Source organism: Heteronotia binoei, chromosome 5 (assembly GCF_032191835.1).
Source record: "Heteronotia binoei isolate CCM8104 ecotype False Entrance Well chromosome 5, APGP_CSIRO_Hbin_v1, whole genome shotgun sequence".
Lineage (NCBI taxonomy): Eukaryota > Metazoa > Chordata > Lepidosauria > Squamata > Gekkonidae > Heteronotia > Heteronotia binoei.
The window spans coordinates 126,822,660-126,835,095 of NC_083227.1; the positions used below are offsets into that span (position 1 = coordinate 126,822,660).

Genomic DNA, 12,436 nt, shown 5'->3' on the forward strand with positions numbered 1-12,436 from the left:
ATTTTCTGATTTCATGAATATGCCACCATCCATCTCATAACTGACATCAGCATCATAATGCGGGTAACAATACCAAAACAAAAAGCTATACAAAATGTATATTTTTTAAAACAAAAGCAAAAACTCCAGGACTATTCTAGCCCTGACCATCAAATTCATTTCAAACAGAAACTGCTGTGTCATATATAAGATGCATGGTTCATGTACTGAGAGGCCACTCAGTCTGTGCACTAAGAAATGCAGCAAACAGCATCATTCAGACATGGTGGAAAACACACATTTTCCTACACAGCACTAATTCGATATGTTTTTTTTCCAAGTTGGGTATAACGCAGCTCTTCCACATATAAGGCAATTTACTAAATGTAGACAACACCCTGAGAAAGGAAATGTTTAAATGTTCCTTACCTTAACAATAGGACATATTGAAAGAGAGCAGTCCCACATCTTTCCACTAGGAAGTCTTCATTTTATTGTTGCCTGGGCATGACCACCTCTATATTTTACACATGCCACTAGGAACTACAGGAGCCGTTTGGCTTCTAATCTTACAGCATTCTGCAGAACATCAGTCAGTTTGAAGTTAATTGCACACAGCTGTAGTAGATATTATCCAGTATACATGTATACGGTAATTGTGTCAGGTTATATTATGGCAGGCAAAGTATTTAAGAATTCTGTTGCTTTCATTAGAGAATTCCTTGGGTTTAGCATGGATGTACGAATCAAACTTCACCAATCATAGAGTGTATAATGCTATAAATAACCTAAACAGTGGCTCAGTGAAAGGAAAACACCCTCCCCTTTCCCCCATTATTATGTTTATTATTGCAGTAGTAGGGAAATGTGGCACCAGTGTACTGAGACATGGTTCATAGATCTGCCAAGGTAGAGAGCTTTTTTGCAAGATGGAGGAGGAGGTCTGGGACCCTCCACTCCACAATATACACCTTGCAAGATGGGACACTTTGGGCAGAGACCCATTAACACACAACTCCAATTCATGCGGTTCCGTGCCTGCCCACAGCAGGAGAGCTGTGCAAATTGAGCTTCTGTATGAAGCAGCTGTCTTGTGGTTTGTTATAGGCAGGGGAGAAGGAGTAGGGGCCTGCCTGTTTTTCCACTGCATTAAGAGAACTGCCAACTTGGTGAGTGTATGATCCCAACCTAGGTTTCAAGCTGGCTTGCACTAGGAAACTGTTTCACATGTGAGCTCTTGGGAGAGCTGCACATGCAAATAAGACCTAGCCCTGAGAAAATGCATAGTGAGAAAAAACATGTGTGATGTGAAATGTGGTAACTAAGTATTAAGTATATTGCAGAGTGACTGTGCATATTTTCTGCCCTGCTGGGGTTCTCTGTGTGTCCTTCCCCATTTCCTGACACAACTCCTTCCCCCTCCCAAGTACACAGTAGAAATGTGAAGAATAGTGCAGTTAAGGGCATTAAGTTGTGTGTGCTTTAGAGGCATTTCTAGTGTGCTGTTATAGAATGTCCTTTACAATATTAATAATCATTTCATAAGTTTGGGAGAATCTCCGTATATGCAGAAATAGTCTGTTGCTGTTGCAATGAATCCTAAATGAAGGGAGAACAGTATGAAATTGGAAAGAGAGTAGTCTGGATTTAAACAGATGTTTTGTTTATATAGGCATGTGAAGTTTTGGGAGTTTTTGAGATTGTGTGGAATGACAACTAGTATATATCCGCACCACTAACTTATTTTGGTTTTATACCATTTTAATGTGTTTGGTTGCTTCCAGATAATTCTAGGAAATGAAGTCTGGCACTGATTTCTGTTATCAGTCATTTTCCCCACACAATTCAAATCTCAGGATTCCATGGGAAGAAAGAATAAATCAGTACATGATTGTGTTATACATATACCCTAATTCTTCATTGTATATAAATATTAAAGCTGATTAGAAAGATTTCTGGCAGATAATGGATTAGATTTTTAAAATAGTGCTTCAAGCTTATCAACATTTTTACATATATAGGTAGTTTTACTCTGCAGAATGCAGAGATTTAATTAAGTTTACATTCTGTTTTGCTGCTGGGCGTACCTTCTCTCCACTTCCTTAAAGTCCTTTTAAAATCTAAAAAGCTCCATTCTCTACTTTTCTCCAAAAACCAACCACTTGTCAGTTGCACTATCTTATCTTAGGGAGAAAGGGGAGATAAAATATTTTAAACAAATATTAAATAAGTGAGGTTAGATGTCATTCCAGTTTGGTATAATTCTGCCTATTCATGGACTTCACTTAGCTGCTGTCCTCTGTTTGACAACTGCCTCAATACACATCCTTCAACAGGGAAAGGATCTGCTGGCATCTGTCCTGATCTTGGTTGTGATGTAACCAACTCGTAATGCCTCAGTAGGCATCCTCAGTACAATTTTAGAACAGGATGACCTTAAGTACCTAAGCCATCTGCCTTCCCCAAGCAAGGCTATTTTTCCAAAGTCCTCACTGAAAAATTGCTGTAACCCCTTTGGGAAAATGCCCAATGAGGAACTTAACAATTCCTTTACCTGCTTCTTGAAGCTTCATAATCATGCCAAATAATTTTTCCCACTGTAAATCATGTCCTAATCGGCTTCACCCCAACCCAGGATATAATTTTGTTCCTTATTTTAGTTACTTAGAGCTCCAGCTCTATCCAAAGGGCAGAATGCTGTGTTTATAATTGACATACACAAGGACTGTGTTAAGATTCACAGAGAGGCTGCATTTATGTAACCCCATCTGAATTTACCAAGACAAAATAAAGGAATAAAGAGGCATCTGCATTATTCTGCAGTTTTGTAATTTCTATTGTTTACAGTGACATCTAGTGGGGAGAACCACTAATCTACTCCCCAATATCTGCACAGTAAAGGCTTCACCTGCTTGATTAGACATGCTTGACCTATTCAGAGGAAGAAAATCTGATTTGTAGATTCTGATGGACTCTTCAAGCAGCTGGTTCCCATTACTCAGCCATTTTGATAGAACTGGGTCTGCTTTTGATTCATTCTTTTCTAACTCCTTCCTGCAGTTGACCTATTTACAAAAGCAGCATTTGGCTGGTCTTGCTGATGGCCTAAACATTTTTTCTGTTAGATACTACTGAGCTAAATAAAGTAGGCAGTCTTGTCACTCGTAAAGAACTTGCTGCTTAATAAGAAAACAGTTTTAGTTTTATTGTTCCTTTTCAAAGTGGTTCTTTTGCAGTAAAACATAAGAACATAAGAGAAGCCATGTTGGATCAGGCCATGTTGGATCAGGCAAAACATTTGAAGCAAAGGCTTTGTATGTTCCCCTGCTGTCAGACTTGGTCCATGATGTTTTAATAAGAGCCATTACAACATTTGTATCCAACCATAACCCTTACCTACTTCCAGATAAGGAATAAACTCCATTACTTGCACAATGCTGAATTTTTGTTCAGTCACACAGTTGAGTCCAAAGCTGAATTATCCTGTGCCAAAAAGGTTCCCCCTAGGACTGGCTTGAAGTGATGCTACTTCCAGGGATGTTTGGAGAAAGTTAGTTCCTTCCCATATTGTCCTTTGATAAGTTTCTGTTGATTGATGCAGTTGCCACTGTTTATTCCAGTCATACTGAAACAGCAGAATTGTGCAAACAAATGCTATTGATTTAACTGCACAAAGAATGATTTTAAAAAAACCCCCTACCTAAATGGAAAACTTGTTTATGGAGAATATTTTGCATTGGGCAAGGAAAGAAATAATAATGGCAAGGATGGGAGTGCACATGCACAGATCAGTTAGGACCACATGCGATAGCCACAGCATCAGATTCAACAGCTTCACTCGGGATTTCTGTCCCCTAGATTTTTCTGCACATTTGTTTTTAAGTGAGACATTATTCATACAATACAACTTGTACCACAGTTGTTTGGGTGGCACCCAACTTGTAAAGCTTGGCTTGAAAGCATAAATTGACTGATATTTCTGCTTAGATGCCACAGGGGCAATTCAGTTTCAAAATTCAAAGCTGATCTGCAGCAAACTAGCAATATGCAAGCCCAGCTTTTAGTATGTTCTAATTTCACTGTTTCTGAAACAGCCACAGTTTAGCAGAACATAGATACACTATTGTGCATAGCACACCAGTGTATTGCTAAAGGAGAGGCATTGGCTTACTTTCTTATAAGGTCATTGAAACAATGTGACTAACATACCAGATTGGAAACTAGGAGACCTTCAACACAAGGTACCTGGCTGCATCCTAAGTTACGTTCAATGCCTCAGTTTCCTCATACATAGTACAGGAATAGTACCTACCTCACAGGACTTGTGTGAGGTTTCATTCATTAATATTTATGAAGAATGACAAGCTTCTTGCATGGATGGTGCTCTTGTAACTGCATATGTTTGTCGGCTTGTTCTGAAGGTCACAGCTTGTTGGCTTGCGTCTCCATCTGCTTGCAGTTTTCCTTGTAAGTGCCAGCTACTCTGGAGTGCTGAACCATGTTGGCAAAAACTTTCATGATCTGTTTGCTTTTTCTTTTGTATATTGACTTAGATTGCCTGCCTTTTCCTTTATTCTTTTAGTGTGTTTGGTTATGCTTGCTTGGCCCTGCTCGTAGCCCTTTAACTGTTATTTCTTGTGGCATATGCAGACAATAGAATACAGTGGGAAATCATTTAAGAGGATGCTTTGCTGACTCACTAGGTTGTAGTCCCAGTGACTCCAGAAGGTCTACACTGTCAGATGTCAGTGAGTTAATCCCTTAGAACTGCCAGTCCTGTCAATCATTGCATTTCAACAATGGCTGACATATTGAAAATGTGATTGCTAAAATCACGTGTTCTTGTTACCTCAGAGGTAGGGGTAGCCTGTTAATTACCCCAATATGAGTTATAAGAACCTCAGAACACCCAGCTATCACATTTGTTAATAAGCTAATGAGGTTGCTCTGCTTTAATAAAAAAAAAGCACATATAAAATAGCTTGTCCCTTTTCCAGCTTAGTAGCCTGGTGAAAAGTTGTCGTTTCCCCAGTGCCCAGGCCAATCAGGTTTGGAATGGATTTGGCTGCCCCATTTCCAGAGTCAGAGAAGATTCCTTTGGTTATGGGGATTTGAGAAGAATGAGGACTTTTATGTGCCAGTTAAACTGCCCTCTCAGAGGTGAATGTTCAAGAGAGCATCATGATGTTTGTTTCATGAAGAATGAACCTCGCCTCTGACTATCTAGGTGCAGCATATTAAGGTTTCTCACTCTACCCCAACCCCATTGGGGCTTCTGTCCCTTTAACAGCTTCATGGCACACTAAAACTCAACTTTTCTGGCATAAAGAAGTGGTCATGGGGAAGATCTGTACCTGCTGAGCTCCTTCCTGTCATAAAGCTCTTAAAAACACTAGAACCTTGTCTGTTCTTAAAAAAAAATTAGAAGAAAACCTACAGATGTTTATGGAAATGATTGCTTCTGGATTTAGGGAAAATACCACCCACAGAATGAAATAGTTGCCATGCATCATTCTTTACCTATCTGTACATTGCTCACTGCTGTGATAGAAGTACTATCACTACACTAAGCCTTACATGCTGAGAGAAAAAGTGTTTTCCAGAGTGCATAAGTTAGTGATGTTGCAGATATTTCATCAATTTTGCACCAACAACATTTTGCCAGTCCAGGGCTGCTCTTGTAACCTTTACATTTCTGGCTATCCACAGCAAATTTTTTATATGTACATCCTGCCACAGATGCAAACAGTGGTTCAGGGTGTCAGTGGGTCAGTTCAGTGGGTCTGTTGAATCACAGCTTGAGCACTCTTGAACCCAAACTGTCAGCCCTGAGTCAGAATAGAACAAATAGCTATAAGCCTAAGGGCCATGTGCAGTGGTGACTTTGTGTCTGCTCAGGAGTAGTACAGGCCAAGACTAACTATGCACGAAATGCAGTGAGTAACTTGTGGCAGGAAAAGGGTCTTCTGAATTTGGAGAGTGATTAAACTATTAAAGGTTATGTAGGTGAAAATATACTGGCAGAGAGTGTTATCTGACTTCTTCATTGCTATGTAGTGAATTATATCAGTATGTGAACAAAGAGCTGAAAAACACCAACAAGCTACCAGAGGCCTGGTAAGCTGAAAAGGACTATTTGCCTTGTTTTTAATCTAGGCATGTGCAGACAGTATGCCATCCTCTTGACAATTGAAACTCTCAAACTTGTGTGATAAGCTGTAGCTTGGCAGCCACAGAATTCTTAGTCTACATATTTTGATGTAAGTATATTGTAGCTATGTGGTATATGCTGATATGTTTATAGTGTATACCTTTAAGTTAGGGTTTGCTAATGTAATACATTTCAATAAAAAGCTATCTAAAAACAAACTGTGTCTGCTTAACACTGTCCTCTGGGTTACACATTTGGGTGATAGCTTCACATTCTCACTAACTACACTGAAATTTGCCATTTTGAAATAGTCCATGAACAGAGTTGAAGTCATTTTTGCACAGAGGAAATTATATTGCAGAAGTGTCCTACCCTAGTTGGAGTTCTATCGTGCAGAATACCGCACACGTTTAGATTGCATTATATCACTTTTTGGATGTCACTTGACGCCCTGAGCCTGCCTAGGCAGGGAGGGCGGGATACAAATAAAATTTAATAATAATAATAATAATAATAATAATAATAATACATGACAGATAAATGCAACAAGTTAAAAATAAACCCATCTGCCTGATTATCTTATCTTGAAAACTCCAATAACACACCATTTCCCTTTTCATAAGCTGCACTTGCAATTCTGTGCTGTGTGCATTTTGCATAATTCACTGTGAACATACCTGAAATGATGATCCAATGGTAGATGACATGAACAATTGCTCTGTGATTTTATCAAATGAGCACTGGTATTCATTCATGCACTTCTCACCTGTCTGTCATGCATAAAGTGGAATTTTATAATGCCCTGCTAGGTCTTTGTTGTGTCATTCCAGTGCTAAATTTCAGCACCAGAAGCTGCCTAACATGAGCTTCTTCCACACAAGACATAAAACAGAGGCAAGAGGGACAGAAGTGGGTGGGCACATCTGACATGGCCCATCCCCATACCACTCACTACTTGGGAGTTTTTCTTTGGTCAGCTTTAAAGAGGAGAGTCCCATAAGTCATGGTCACAATGTCATATGGACGTTCCCCAAAAATGTAGGGTAGGGAATCATTGGAGGGGGGGGATCTCTGTGTGGAACTGGCCAAGTTCCCTCAGAACAGCAACTATATGCATCCTGGCCAGCATTCCTGTTAATATTATAAATTATTAGGAAAGGCATTCAAAACCAAATGGCTCTTATAAAAAGCTATGGTGCAGCCTCATTTGAAATACTGTCTGCATTTCTGGTCTCAGCATCTCCAAAAGGGTATTACAGCTAAGAAAAGCACAGAGAAGGACAACCAGGACAGTAAGAAGATTGGAGCCATTTTCCTATGAGAAAAGGCTGGACAGTTTGGCATTTTTCAATCTAGAAAAAAGATGGCTAAGGAGAAACATGACAGAGGTTTATACAATTATGCATGGAAAGGGAGCTTTTTCTCCCAGTTTGGTATAGTGGTTAAGAGCAGCACACTCTAATCTGGATAAATTGGTTTGATTCTCTACTCCTCTACATAAAGCCAGCTGGGTGACCTTGGGTCAGTCACAGTTCCCTCAGAACTCTCTCAGCCCTACCTACCTCACAGGATGTCTGTTGTGGGGAGAGGAAGGGAAGATAAGTCGCTCCAAGACTCCTGTGGGTAGTGAAGGGTGGGGTATAAAACTAACTCTTCTGCTCTCTCCCATAACAACAGAATTCTTAGACACCCAATGAACTTGTTGGCAAATAGGGTTAAGACAGACAAGGGAAATACTTCTTCACTCAGTTAGTAATTAGATTGTAGAATTCACTGCCAGATGATGTAGTGATGGCCACAAGCATAAAAATGTTCAAAGGAGGTTACACAGATTTACGGAGGAGAGGTCTATCAATGATTGCTAGTAATTGTGACTAAAGGGAGCCTCCATCTACAGAAGCAAGAAACCTCTGACTCCTAGTGCTAGGAGGCAGCAGTGAGGAAGGGACTCAACATCTATGCCCCCATTTGTTTGGCCCTCCAGGGCAATTGGTTGGCTGTTGTGTGAAACAATATGCTGAACTAGATGGACCACTGGTCTGATCCAGCTGGCTCTACTTGTATTCTTAAGTTTATGCTGCATTTCATTCCAGTAGCCTTAAAACAACTTCAGTTTCTTCAGAAAGAAGAGCTGAAGCCAAGCAGGAAAAAAAGGCAAAAAGGTCAAATAATGGATGTGGGACAATAACAGGATGGAATAGGACCAAGGTTGCATATAAAGCTAAAGATTTGTTGCTACTGCCAATATGTGCTACGGTTGTGTATAAAACAGAACATATTTAAATAATCAGTGATAGTTGTTAACAGCTTCACAATACCCCTGGGGAATTACAAAGGAAGATGTTTAATCCATCTACTGTTATATAGGAGAATTTATCTGACAAACTGCAGTCATTCTGGCAAAGGCATTTAACTAAACACCAGGCATTTTTCACCAGATGGGTTTGTGGCTTTTATTGGCTAGTTTCAGACAACAAGGAGCAAGAAAACACTTTGTGATTCAAGATAATAATTAAAAGGTTTAAAAACTCAGGTGTGAAGCTGCTGTTTTTTTCCTTTCCTCAGAAATTTGTGGTAAAGTTCTAGGTACGTGCTGCTTCATCCAGTTATCAATAGATATTACAGAGCTCTAAAATATGCCCTAGTAAAAGCATCAGGTTTCACAGAAGTTTAACAGAGAACTGCTTCTCATATTCTATCATTTGGTCAGTACCTACTCTTATAGTTTGGCCAGAAGGACTGACCTGCATGCATCTGTACACACACACACACATACACACACACACACATCCTGGTTTCTTCAGCTGCTGGGCCTTTTCCTTATTCACAATTTTGGTTGTTTGATGCTTAACTGTTGTATGGCAAAGTCCACCAACATGCCTCTGAGGCTACACAACACAGTTTTGAGTGATGGATTGTGTTTATTTGTGGACTTGCAAAAATTTAAATGAAAAGTCCCTCATCAAAGACTTTGAGTATACTTGTCCATCATGGCATTGATACTGCTTAAATAGCAGAAAGCAGGGATTAAAAGGGCAGTTCTTGCAATGGAGCAAAGTGGGCAACAGGTTTCTGAAGGATTCATACTATTTAAAGTGTTCGTAAATGATCAGGGTGAAAGGAATAACTACAGATAATTCAAGACAGTGGAGCCAGATAAATGAGGCTCAGTGTAAGCAGGGCTTTTTTTCTGGAAAAAGAGGAACTGGTACTCTCAAGAGGGAAATGAAAGAGAAACACACAGGTGCCTCTCATGAACTTTTAAATGGTTTTTTTTTTTTTTGAATTTTGTTTCCATGAGGTTTTGCAACGCCGTTCCACCATGTTCCCCCAGGGGAAAAAGCCCTGAGTGTAAGTAAAAGCGATACAATCCTAACTTCACAGGTACACTGATAGAGTCCGTATCCTGAAAACACAATAACATATAAGAACATAAGAGAAGCCATGTTGGATCAGGCCAACGGCCCATCAAGTCCAACAGTCTGTGTCACACAGTGGCAAAAAATTTTATATGAATACTAAATTAGACCACTGATCCTTCAAGGCCACAAAAATAAATAGCTTTAAAGGGAAATTAGATTCATGGAGGATAAGCCTATCAATGGCTACTAGCCATGGTGGCTGAGGGGAACCTCCACATTGAGAGGCACTAATCCTCTGAATCCCAGAGCCAGGTCTCAGCTTCTATGCTCTGTTATTGGCCATTTAGAGGAACTAGTTGGCCACTGTGTGTTGGCCACTCCCATCATACTACCACTCACCATCATCCAATACAGCTGATTAAACAACAGAATAATTAAACTTCATGTAATACATAATGTATGGACTTGATGGACCACTGGTCTGATCCAGCAGGGCTCTTCTTACGTTCTTAAGGCCAGAATGGTCTACTCTGGCTAACAACAGCTCTCCAGGATACAAGGTAGAGGTCTTTCACATCACCTACAACCAGGGTTGCCTGGCCCCCTTAGACACTGGCAGGGGGGTTGAGGGGTATGGTTGCCAGTTCCAGGTTGGGGAACTCCTGAAGATTTGGGGTTGGAAGCTGGACAGGGACCTCAATGGAGTACAATACCACAGAATCTACCCTCCAAAGCATCCTTTTCTCCAGGGGAAATGATCTCTGTAGTCCGGAGATGAGCTATGTAATTCCAGGAGATCCCCAGGTCCCACGTGGAGGCTGACATCCCTGCAATTGATCCTTTTAAATGAGGATTGAACCTGAGGTTTTCTGCATGCTAAGGAGATACTCTACCACTAAGTAACAGATCCAATAATTTGGAGTTATTTACAAATTTCATCTGCTGGGAATTATTAACCAGGAGTGGGATCCTGGGATCGTGATGGATGAAGATATCAATATAGTAGGCAACCACATTAAAAACAGTGAATTCTATGCTGGGGATTATTAAGAATGTGATTGTAAACAAAATGGCCGTGTGATGCAGTAATGTAAATCTATGTCACAGCCACATTTGGAATGCGATGTATAGTTAGTTGTAGCTGCCTGATCTGGAAAAAAAATCATGGAGCTGAAAGAGATGCAGAGAAGGGAAAGTGAGTTAAGCACCTTTCATACAAATGTTTGGAACTTTTTAGTTTTGAAAAAGTCAACTGACATTATAGAAGGTCATAAAGCAATGCTTGGTGTGAGGAAAGCAGATTTTTTTAAATAAAAAGTCTCCCTCTCCCATCATACTACTACTCACCATCGTCCAATACAGCTGATTAAACAACAGAATAATTAAGCAAGTACTTCATGCAATACATAATGTATGGCATGAACTGTCACAATTTGGTTTAAACAGCTTTAAAAGGAGATTGGCAAATTCACAGCAGGTAGGTCACTATTAGCCAGATAGAAAAGCGAAGCTCAAAGGCATTATGCCAGTTAATACCAGTGGTGGAGTGCTGATAGCAAGGAAGGGCTATTTCTTTAATGTGCACATTTTCTGAAAACACAGGGTTGCTAACTGGGTTGGGAAATTCCTGGCTTGAGGGGTGGAGCATGGGGAAGGTGAGATTTGAGGAGAACAGAGGGCTCCGTGGGAGATAAGGCCCTGGAAAATAGAACTGAAACTAATCTCTGGACTAGAGAGCCAGTTTGGTGGAGTGGTTAAGTGTTCGGACTCTTATCTGGGAGAACCAGGTTTGATTCCCCACTCCTCCACTTGCACCTGCTAGCATGGCCTTGGGTCAGCCATAGCTCTGGCAGAGGTTGTCCTTGAAAGGGCAGCTGCTGTGAGAGCCCTCAGTCCCATCCACCTCACAGAGTGTTTGTTATGGGGGTTGAAGATATGGGAGACTGTAAGCCACTCTGAGTCTCCGATTCAGGGAGAAGGGTGGGGTATAAATCTGCAATTCTTCTTCTTCTTCCTTTGGAGGATCTGTTCCCCTGGCAGCTTTGGAAGGCAGTTTCTATGGAATCATATCCCCACAGAGCTCTCTTGCATCCCTAAACTGCCATTACCACACACCTCAGGTCTCCAGGAATTTCCCAACTTGGAGTTGGTAACCCTTTGTTTCCCATCTTATAGTGGGGCTGGCCAGCAGAGGTTCTTTATTACTCTTTCCACCCCTGTCACATTCCACAGTATGTGAGAGACCAGATAATTAGTTCTATAAGACTTTACTTTCATTCCTCCATCCCATAATCCAAAGCTCAGCTGTGGGAGTCGTTTTCAGTGTCTGGGATCTGCTATGGACCATAAAAAGGTGGGATGTATTATGTCTAAGGCCCTTCTCTCACTCACTACACATCCATCACAACCCACTCTCACAAAGCTAAGGTAGAGCAATTCCGTTCATGCTTATTCTAAAATCCTACCAGAGTCAGCACGCAGAAGGGAAAGAAGGGCTAATTTGCCCCAGGCTTCAGACCTTCGGGTTTCTTTGGCCTTAATACGTTTTGCAGCTTGTTTTTACGCACCGGAGGGGGCGGGGAGGAATGATGGCTGGACGCATGAAAGCTGGAAGTGGACTAGCTTTTTCTGAGAGGCTCTCTGCTGTCGAATTCACTCGGCCACGCTCCTTCCTAAAAACGCTAAGACTGCAGTTGCGGGGGAGGGGGGACCTCTACTAAGGAAAGATCCCTTCTCTGTGCAAGCGCCAGTCGTTTCCGACTCTGGGGTGAAGTTGCTTTCACAACGTTTTCACCGCAGACTTTTTACGGGGTGGTTTGCCATTGCCTTCCCCAGTCACCTACACTGTCCTCCCAGCAAAGCTGGTTACTCATTTTACAGACCTCGGAAGGATAGAAGGCTGAGTCAACCTGGAGCCGGCTACCTGAACTCAGCTTCTGTTGGA

At 41.1% G+C, this 12,436-nt stretch overlaps 1 long non-coding RNA gene across 1 annotated transcript; it reads left to right on the forward strand.

Moving 5' to 3' along the window:
• Positions 1 to 3,130: 3,130 nt before the first annotated feature.
• Positions 3,131 to 3,637, forward strand: LOC132571517 (uncharacterized). Its single transcript, XR_009555398.1, has 2 exons — positions 3,131 to 3,214; positions 3,269 to 3,637. It is a non-coding gene; the product is annotated as an uncharacterized LOC132571517 (long non-coding RNA).
• The last annotated feature ends 8,799 nt before the right edge of the window (positions 3,638 to 12,436 follow it).